We start from the raw sequence: 9,687 nt of genomic DNA, 5'->3' as shown, positions 1-9,687 counted from the left end.
TTTATATATTCAACTAGAAAATACATATATATAAAACGCTATATGGAAATCTCTATGCTGGCATGCACATTGGCAATGGTAAAACATGACGGTCAAAGCTAAGTGAAATGGTAAAAAAAATGACGGTCAAATAGTGTTACGTTGAGCATTCTTTCTAGTCGGTGGCAGGAGTACAACGGAATAAAATTATACTAAATGCGGAGTGAAGGTATCCAAACTCGAAAGAACAAATGGAACTCAAAAATGTTAAAACCTCCACGCAGATATACCATGGATCTTTATTCCACAAAATACTTAACACTGGATATTCACAAACCCAAATATAACATTCACAAATATAACACTGATATCGCATCATCAGTCTATGAAAGCTCTCCCCTCATAGCGATGCAACTAAGAAACTGTCACTCCTGAATGAGCGAGATCTGTGAAGTAGTGGAACGTTTGTTAGTGGCATGCATTTCCTTCCAAACAGAAGCCACTTTGGCCAGCGCGTTGGATGAACTTCCTCCTTCCGCCACTGCATCCCGGGCCTTCCCCATCAATTCTTCCATCTTCTTCTTCATTTCCATTGCCCCATCTCCTTCCATTACTTCCCTCGCCGCTCTTTCCACTTCCTCTCTCTTCACCAATCCATCTGCCCCTTTCTTCGCTTCAGTGGCCACCTTCATCTGCTTCACTAGAAAGAAGGCATTCGTTTTCTGCTCAGCAAAGAGAGGCCAAGCGATCATCGGAACTCCATGTAAGATGCTTTCGATCGTTGAATTCCAACCGCAATGAGAAAGGAAACCGCCTGTGGATGGATGAGAGAGGACAGCAATCTGAGGCGCCCATGAATCCACAACAAGTCCCCGGTCCTGTGTTCGACTCTCGAAACCCTTAGGTAGAACCTCCCTCATTTCTGCTCCGGCCGTCATCGTGGATTCAGTTGGTGGAGGAGGCTCCCTACGCAACACCCAAAGGAAGCGCTGCCCGCTGGCTTCTAGCCCCAAAGCAAGTTCCCTAATCTGATTCTCCGACAGCGTGCCGCGGCTCCCGAAAGCAACGAACAGAACGGACGAGGCGGGCTGGCGGTCTAGCCATTTCAGGCAGCCTTCCTTCTCATAGTTATCGTCAGATTCCGACAGAGACGAAGATATGAGCGGCCCAACGGCATAAATGGAAGGCCGCTTTTCGGGAACGCTAAGAACCTTTCCTTCCTCGAGAGCTTTTACTTGTGCTGGTTCCATTTCCTGGCATGAATTTATCAATATTCCACACGCTTCGTGAAGGCGAAGGGAAAGTTGAATGAGCCAGTTGAATGAAATATCAGATCTGTCTTGTATAGGGCCCGGCAAATCTATTCCAGGAATCGGCGGAAGGCCCGGCACTTCGATCGGGAAATCCACATCTTTGAAGGAGATTTCAATGTTTTGGGCTAGTGTTGGCAAGTAGAGTGTGATGCAGAGGAGAGAAGCCGCAGAAGGGAAGAATATGTAGGAAGGTATTTCTAGTTTGGAGGCAACATCCAACATGGGTGTGCCGAAAATATCGATTATGAAAGCGAAGACAGGAAACGGGAAAGATGTGAGAGAATCTTCCACTAATATTTGAGCTTTCTCCAATAGTAAGGGTATGCGTAGTGCCAAAGCGTTCATCCCGGCATGATCCCCTTCGATCTGAACATCAGGGAGCTCTATGAAGCGGATCATGGCCCCTGACGAAGACGGCGGGGTTTGGTGAGGAGAGGCTCCCATCCATTTCGCGGTGAAGAAGATAACAGAAAAGCCATGGTACACAGTCAGCTGCTTTGCAAGTTCGAGCAGTGGGATGTGATGGCCCGACCCAAACGCTGGGAATATTGCGACATGAGGCTTTTGCCTCTGCTCTTGCCACTCCATCAATGTCTCTCTAATTCAACCAGCAAATGCGCAGACTTGAAGGGTGGGTTCTGTCAAGATGAAGCAGAAGTTAAATTAAATAAATCTACGAGGACGCTTGCGAAATACGCCAAAACTAAACAATCTTTGAGCGAGCACGCTTTTGTCGTTTTCGAGAACTTGGCAAAAGAGCTACGGACAACGATCACTATATAAAACAGTTTACATTTGCTTGCAACGTCAGCGCATACATATGGATGATGCTATGAATATATTAAAAGTATAGTTTTGCTTGGAAAGATTCGTATGTGATTAATATATATAATATATGTGTGCCCGGTACGGGGATTTTTTTTTAAAATATGAAGAGTAAAATTATTTTAGGTTAAAGATAGTTTATGAGATAAATTGTTTTTGTTATCTGGTTGTCGTATTTGGTCATTTTTTTGTGAAGTTTCACAATAAATTTCTTACTTTTAGATAAACTTCTAACTAAATAGATTATCCCAAGAGCTAGTTGTCTGCATAACTTTCCCATACATGCTCTTTCTTCCCATGCTTCTTTTGGTATTTTCTAGCGCCTTGTTTCATAAAGGAGTTGATGAGAATTAGTCCTTAACTAAGCAATAAGAATTTTGGGATTTCCAAGAAATATTAGCCTTTATGTACACTTTTTGCTGATGATTATGAGTGGGATTAAACACTTCAAAATAGTATTTTTTCTTTCTCCCTAGCTCCTTATCCCAAGTACACTTGTAGAACTTATCCATAACAAAATATTTATTATTTACTGTTTATGAGACACATGTTCAAGCAGATACCCCATTTACTAAACCGTTTGTTATTTAGCTACATCCAAGTCTTCTTTCTTTTGCACAATATGTCATTAAAGACAACGTTAGGCCATCTTCCCTCTTCCATTTGCTCAATTTTTTGAAAATATCTTATGACTTGCACCATAACAATTGCTTCAATAGGAGCAACCCTTGTTTCACTTAACAAGATAACATAAGGAACTGCCTTTTAATTTTGAATTTATTTGTAATCAAACGATTCTGGATTTTTTCAATTTGTTTCCATTGCATGTCTGATGTATTGTTGGCCCAAAGTTCACAATCATAGAGAATCACCAGAATCACTAGAAACCCAAAATGAGTTTGAATGGTTTTGCAGTCCCATAACTCTGCCTGTCTACATCTATTTTGAAAAGCATAAAATGTTTTCCAACCCCCCAAAGTTCTTTTCTTTCTACAACCATCCTAGCTTAGATTTATGTTGAAGTCAATTCCGACATATTTGCAATCCACAACTACTTCCAGAATGTTGCCTTCAACGTAGAACTTATGTTGGTTATGTTTTTTTTTCATAGAGAAAACCACTACTTTCATTTTGCTAATATCGACTTGCATCGCCAACCTTCTACAAAAATGCTCAAGGGATAATAAGTGTTCTTGCAAATTAGGAGTAGATTTAGCAATTAGAATAAAGTCATCTGCATACAAAAGAAGCCTTATAACAAACTTACCCAAATGGATACCATCAACCCCTTGCGAATTTAGTCACTCCTCAAGCTTGTCGATATATAAACCAAAAAGGGTAGGAGGCAATGGGAAACCTTATATCGCTTCTAAAACATTCAAAAATGCCCACTGAAGTTCTAATTTTGACTATCACTTCTTCATACAACTTATGCATAGCTTCTCTCAAATGTCTAGGAACCCTAAGTTCCTCCATTCTGTGCCAAAGCTTATCCTTAGGGATGGTGTCAAATGCTTTTCTTAAATCAACAATGCAATAAAAGGATTCTTCCTTTTTCTCTCAAAATTTTTCAATGTTGTGACTTAAAGTTATGCAATGAGAAATTGTGGAATGTTTAGGTCTGAAACTTGCTTGCCCTTTAGCACATTTATCTCTTTCTTCTGCCCACTTTCTAATTTTATTTTCGAGCATGCTTCCGAATAACTTTTCAAACAAGGGGATTATCATTGTGGTCCTATAATTGGAGGGATTATTGATGTCACCACTCTTCAAAAGAGGTATTTCCATACTATTTGTCCAATCTGTGGAGAAACCCTATTGTATGATGTTGTTGAATTTTTTTGCAATGTGAGGTGCAAGAATCCTTAAGCCCCACTTTAAATACTCTACTTGGAGTTTAGCTAAGTCTTTTCTTTTTCCAACACCCAACTTCTTGATACCCATCTCTACCTCTTGCACTATGAAGAGTTCAATATCAGTGTTGACCAAGGGAGGAGGGTCAACCTTGGGATCCTGCTCATAAAGTTTCTTTGCATAGTCAAACCATTTAGAAGCTTTAATACTATTTTCAGTTTGCATCTTTCATAGTTGGATTTCCTTCCAAAATAATTTGGGGTTATTTTTCCCAAGGAAGACTAGTTCTTCCCTCCTAGAAACCATGAAATGATCTTTTTTTCCTTTTTAATATATGCTTATAAGCTTTGAGCTTTCTGTTATCCTTGTTTGAATCTTTCCACATTCTCCTTGCCTTTTTTCATTCCTCATCAAACCACGCTTAACTGAAAAGAAATTTGTTTCAGACTTCTTCATTTTTTCTATTTAGCACTCTGCAAGTACGTTTTGAATTATATGTGTTAATTTGTGACTATGAAGGTCGTGAATTGAGATTTTCTCCTTATTGAAGAGCCTCTCTAGTGTCATTTTGAAGGTATTACAATTTTCTGGAGTCAAAAGAATTCTGCCCTTTGGGAAATTTTGTTGAACACACTGAGTTTATGACTCTAATTGCTTCTTTCTAGTCCAAGAGAAACTTAAATAAATTGGCTTGTGATATGATTTTAAGTCCCAAAGATGATCTTTAATCAAAACTTCCTCCATTTTCTCACATAAACCAAGCGATAAAATTACATAATCATCTGCACTTGCTCCATTGTAAGTATTGTAATTGAAATTACTGGAGTTTTCCCATCTAGTCAAACCATTAGAAACAACTAAATCGAAATCCCCAGATAGAGTAAGCGATTGTTCATCAAAGAGATTGGATTCCTTGTCCTCTGAAAATCTTTCCCGCTGATGGTTACTCTCTTCTGTAAGTCAAATAGGGTTGTAGTCTTCTTTAAAACAAAGAATGCTAACTTTCTCACTTGCAATCATAACATTAAAATCACCCACTGTGAGGACTTCATCGAACTGAGAATATGTTGCAATATTTGATTTTAAGGTTGCAAAGGGATATTTGTGGTCAAGCCCTCTACTTTTGTACATTTTTGAAACTTGCGACACAAAATATCATGCTGCAATTCTGATGTGATTTCCTTTTTCTGATATTTTAAACCAAATGATTTGTTTGTTTGAGTCTTATTTTCTAACTGAATGAAATGACCTTCTGTTTCCCTCACTAATACCATGATACCCCCATGTCCTTTGCCATTCCTTGCTTCCTTATTCCACACTTCCATCTTCCAGTGTCCTTCAAACAAAGGTGTCTTGCACCCTTGATGCTCGTGTGTTTCTATGAGGAAAATTATGTCTCTATCTTCCATAATAGGTCTTAACTCAATCCTCATCTACATGGGTAACCTATGTTGTTCCAACAATGGGTAACCTCTGTTGTTCCAACAAACTAATCTTAAAGAAACCTAGGTATGACTTGATTGCTATTTGTTTTGACATGTTGCCTTTGTTTTATATGTTGTCTTTATTTTATTGGATAATATTGTTATGAGGAAGATGATTAAATTGCCACAAACAATGGTATTAGTTTTTATGGATTAAGATTAAATGTTATCAATAATAGTATTAGTATTCTTTTATGGATTAAGATTAAATGTTATTAAGATTATTATTAGTTTTTATGGATTAAGATTAAACATTATTAGGAAGTATATATTTTTATTAGGAGTAATTTTAACAATGATTACAAGGGATATTGGCTTTATTGCATATGTTATCTAGGCTAGGATGAAAGTGTAATTTGACCTTAGAGTAAAACTCATCATTTCCTTGTCGCCAAGCTTCCAAAAAAGAATTTGAAAGAGGTATTTCTTATTAAAAAATGAGGATTTATCATCTCACATAGTTATGCTAATTATGTCCAAAGATAAAACTACATTTTATTTGGTTAAGAGTTCATCTTATTTTGATATAAGAAAATGGGTTATCACCTCAAGATGAAAATGCATATGTAAGATTTGAAATCTACCCCTTATAAACCACCCATTAGACATTTTGGGTTTGATGTTTTTTCTTAAACAACAATGACAAATCAATTCATATTTCCAAATGACAACACACATGATAGTCATTCTCATTATCAATTAACAAATGAATTATGATTGAATTTACCATTTTTTATTTAAAAATAAATAAATAAATAAGCATAACCGAATATATTGTAATATCATGTCAAACTAAGATGGATCAATAACCTTGGAGCAGGAAATGATTGAATGTTGCTACGTTGTAGTTCTAGATTCTATTTGTTGTACCTTGTATATAAATGATCATACCCAAGTTTTGTTGTGACACGTAGGTGTTGTGACACGTAGGAAGATTTATTTTTATGGTGTTGACTGTCAACCTCAATCCTTTAAGATGATTTTATCATTTCTTGGGACAATATTAACAATAAAATATTCATGCACATAATGGTTTTAGAATAGAAACCTCGGCTTTTGAGGAAATTTTGTGCACTTCACTTCACAAATTCCATCAACAAAAACATTGTAAAAGTGTTATTTATTTATTGTCCAACCATTTAGAAATCTTCAGTTCCACTGAGTATCATTCCTATGACGTCCAAGCCTTTATATATCTCTAGTTCCTCCTCAATTAGTCAATGGAATCACCACATATTTGGCATAGTAAAAATTGATTCGCAGTTCACTTCAACTTGATCAATAAATGCTATAATAAGATTTGGGCACCAATGCCCAACTACCTTCTACAATTTGATTGTATTGACGTTATCAAGGATGTTCAATGTTAGTTTAATCTAGTTTGATTTGATCACTGGTGCTCTCCACTTACTCATGGTTCATTCCAATGTTTTTTAGGATTATAAATATATTTGTTGTGTTTATTGAAAAGAGTCTTGTAAACTAACAATGCAAATCTTTTAATTTCGCCCATTTCTGTTTAACACTAAATGAAGTCCAATAATATGACCTTATGGCATTTATACATCCTTCTCGATCCATGCTTGTGGTCATATTGCATGATTACACAACCTAAGGGTCATCCCTCAACACACCTAGCTGTGATGGAAGTGAAAACCAATCCCACCCAACACATTTGTCCTTGAACTTCACTCTACAATTTTCTCATACTAATTGGTAATCATCTCTACTCATCACATGCTTGAATTCTTGGTGAATTCCCTTGCACTATGTCAATATGTAGGCATTCAAATTCCATGCTTACTCACCCAATGGTTAAATATTTCTTTGATCATGGCCTAGAGTGGTCACAACATTGCTTATTTTTCTATAGTGAAAAATTATCACATCCATACCAAGTATGCAGTCTCCTCTTATTATTCATCTCAATGCATTAAGCATGCCCCCTAAATTCATCATCAAGCACACCCTTTAAGAAACAATTTTTTTTTTTTTTTTTCAAAGCTTCTTACTTAGCCCAACCTTTGACACTCAATATTTTGTAATTCATTCTTCTACTCCAGTCATCAAGTAAGAAGATTATTATTTCTATGAGGTATATTCCATTCATTAAGCATAAATTTTCCTTTCACGAACAAGAAAAGGATTCAAGAAAAGATTCTTTGTTTGGAGGCCCATTAAGGGAGAGACATTAATAGTGGTAGCAGGGACCAAGAGTGATCATAGAAGAGGTCACATAAAAATTATAATAGACATTACTATTTACAATAGTTAAATATTAAGTATAAATAACAAAATGTCTAAAACAAGTTCAAAAATTGCCCATAAATTGAACCACCACCCACCATTGCTCAAAAAATGAATTGTCTAGTGCCAAAATATACGCCTTACAAATATTCCATACAAATCATGATGTCCCCGTTACATAAATATACAATAAAAGATTAAGTTATCCTAGGTTGTCCAATCTACAAATACATGAGATATATTATATCAAATAAAGTGAATGAAATATGGAGAACAATTTTCCAAATATCAAGCCCAAGCATAGCCCAGTCATAATATTTATTCTATAGTTCAATTCAACCATTTATGATTAGCCTCACCTAAAAAAGTGATAAACAACTTAGCCCTAAGAATGCAATCTATAATGTAATGACTGAAAACCAATCCTTTAAATTCATCAAATAAATTCCCCAAGATCATTACACACTTCAAAATCAAAAGGATGAGTGAGGGGAATTCTCCAACAATTGGATCATAAATCAAATCAACCCTAAAAACACATTCAAAAGTTTGAGTATGTATTCCATGCCAATCATTGTTAACAAATCAAAATCAAAGTATAATACTATAAATTAGCATCTACATCTTGGATGCACCATATTTTCATTTCACAATTCCAACCCATTTAGTAAACCATTATCAAGAATCCCTTACAAAGTATATTTAGTTTAGGTATTAACATTGTAACTATCATTTATATGTTTTAGTCCAAGTATCAACACTTTATCTATTATATGTTTGTTTGGTTCTATTTTTTTCCATTACACTATATTTATTCTTTGGTTATTTATATTGTGTCTCTATGGTTGGGTTTCCACTATTTGTAGTGTTTGTATGTTTATTTTCTTTTTGGTTTTCTTCTATAATCATGGAAAGAGGGAATATAGTTACTCCTGTAAAGAGAAAAAGAAGGAAAGTGGGCAAGGGTGCCTAGCTACAACACACTAAATCAAAGGAAAAGCTAGAGTTGGTTACTACTTATGAGAATCTAAATACAAATATTGAAGAGCATAATGAGCCAGAGGTTGAAGGAGCTACTCCACACTCAACTACAATGCAAGGTGTAAGTTCAACCAAGAAGACTAGTACTATTAAAGGTTGGACAAAAGAGGATATAATGGAGGAAATCAATGATGTTGAATTGAATGGATATTTGATAAAAGTAGTTGTGAAAAAGTATGGAATTGCACCAATATCACTACTTTATTGGATAAATGGTCCCACTCATACAAAGAGGAAATTTTCTCTTATAATTCTCATTAAACAATATGAGGTAGGAAGGGTTTCTTTGCATAAGGATATGGATGAAATAGGACATGGGTTGAAATCAAATACAACTAAAGGCCAATGTTTCTAAAATTTATCAATATAAGTTGAATCTATCTAGATATATATTTCTTGGTAAATTTTGGCAAGGGAGGTTCAAGAAAAGACATCTTGATCTCATGTTACAAGCAACAAAGAACCTAAATAGAAACATATCTTTGAATTTATGCTTTGCAATTGTGACTAAGTTCTATAACAATCTATCTAATGTGTATGAGAAACATTCCTATACTCTTGAACACACATGGAATTGTGGCAAAATTGGTTTACAATGGAAGCAATTATGGCATGTGGGTAATTTTTGAGGTATGGAGTATGAATGTGCCAAAAAAAAATCCTAAGAGTAGGGAGTGGATAATTATTTTCATTACGTAAAATGTAGTTAGTGTATCAATCCCTATCTTTTATTTGTTCAAGCGAAAGCCTCCATTAAAAAACTATATCATAAACTATTCATGAATTGGATCTATCATTTTGTTGTAGCTACACCTAGTGATGTCTTACCTAAAAAGAGATACTTGTTGATTTTTTATGGCCATGGTAGACACATATCTTAACAAATTGTGGAGAAGGAAAACAATATGGAAATTAACTTGTTGATTTTTCCTACACAATACTTA

General features: G+C 35.5%; 1 pseudogene; it reads right to left on the bottom strand.

The window, feature by feature from the left end:
• Positions 1-244: 244 nt before the first annotated feature.
• LOC149158869 (UDP-glycosyltransferase 72B1 pseudogene) lies at positions 245-1,964 on the bottom strand (annotated as a pseudogene).
• Positions 1,965-9,687: the final 7,723 nt, after the last annotated feature.

This window comes from Pinus tabuliformis, chromosome 5_2 (assembly GCF_031772625.1).
Source record: "Pinus tabuliformis cultivar Carrire ecotype Pingquan chromosome 5_2, CPIR1, whole genome shotgun sequence".
Taxonomy (NCBI): domain Eukaryota; kingdom Viridiplantae; phylum Streptophyta; class Pinopsida; order Pinales; family Pinaceae; genus Pinus; species Pinus tabuliformis.
The sequence above is the reverse complement of the archived record's forward strand: the minus strand, read 5'-3'. Positions and strand labels throughout refer to the sequence as shown.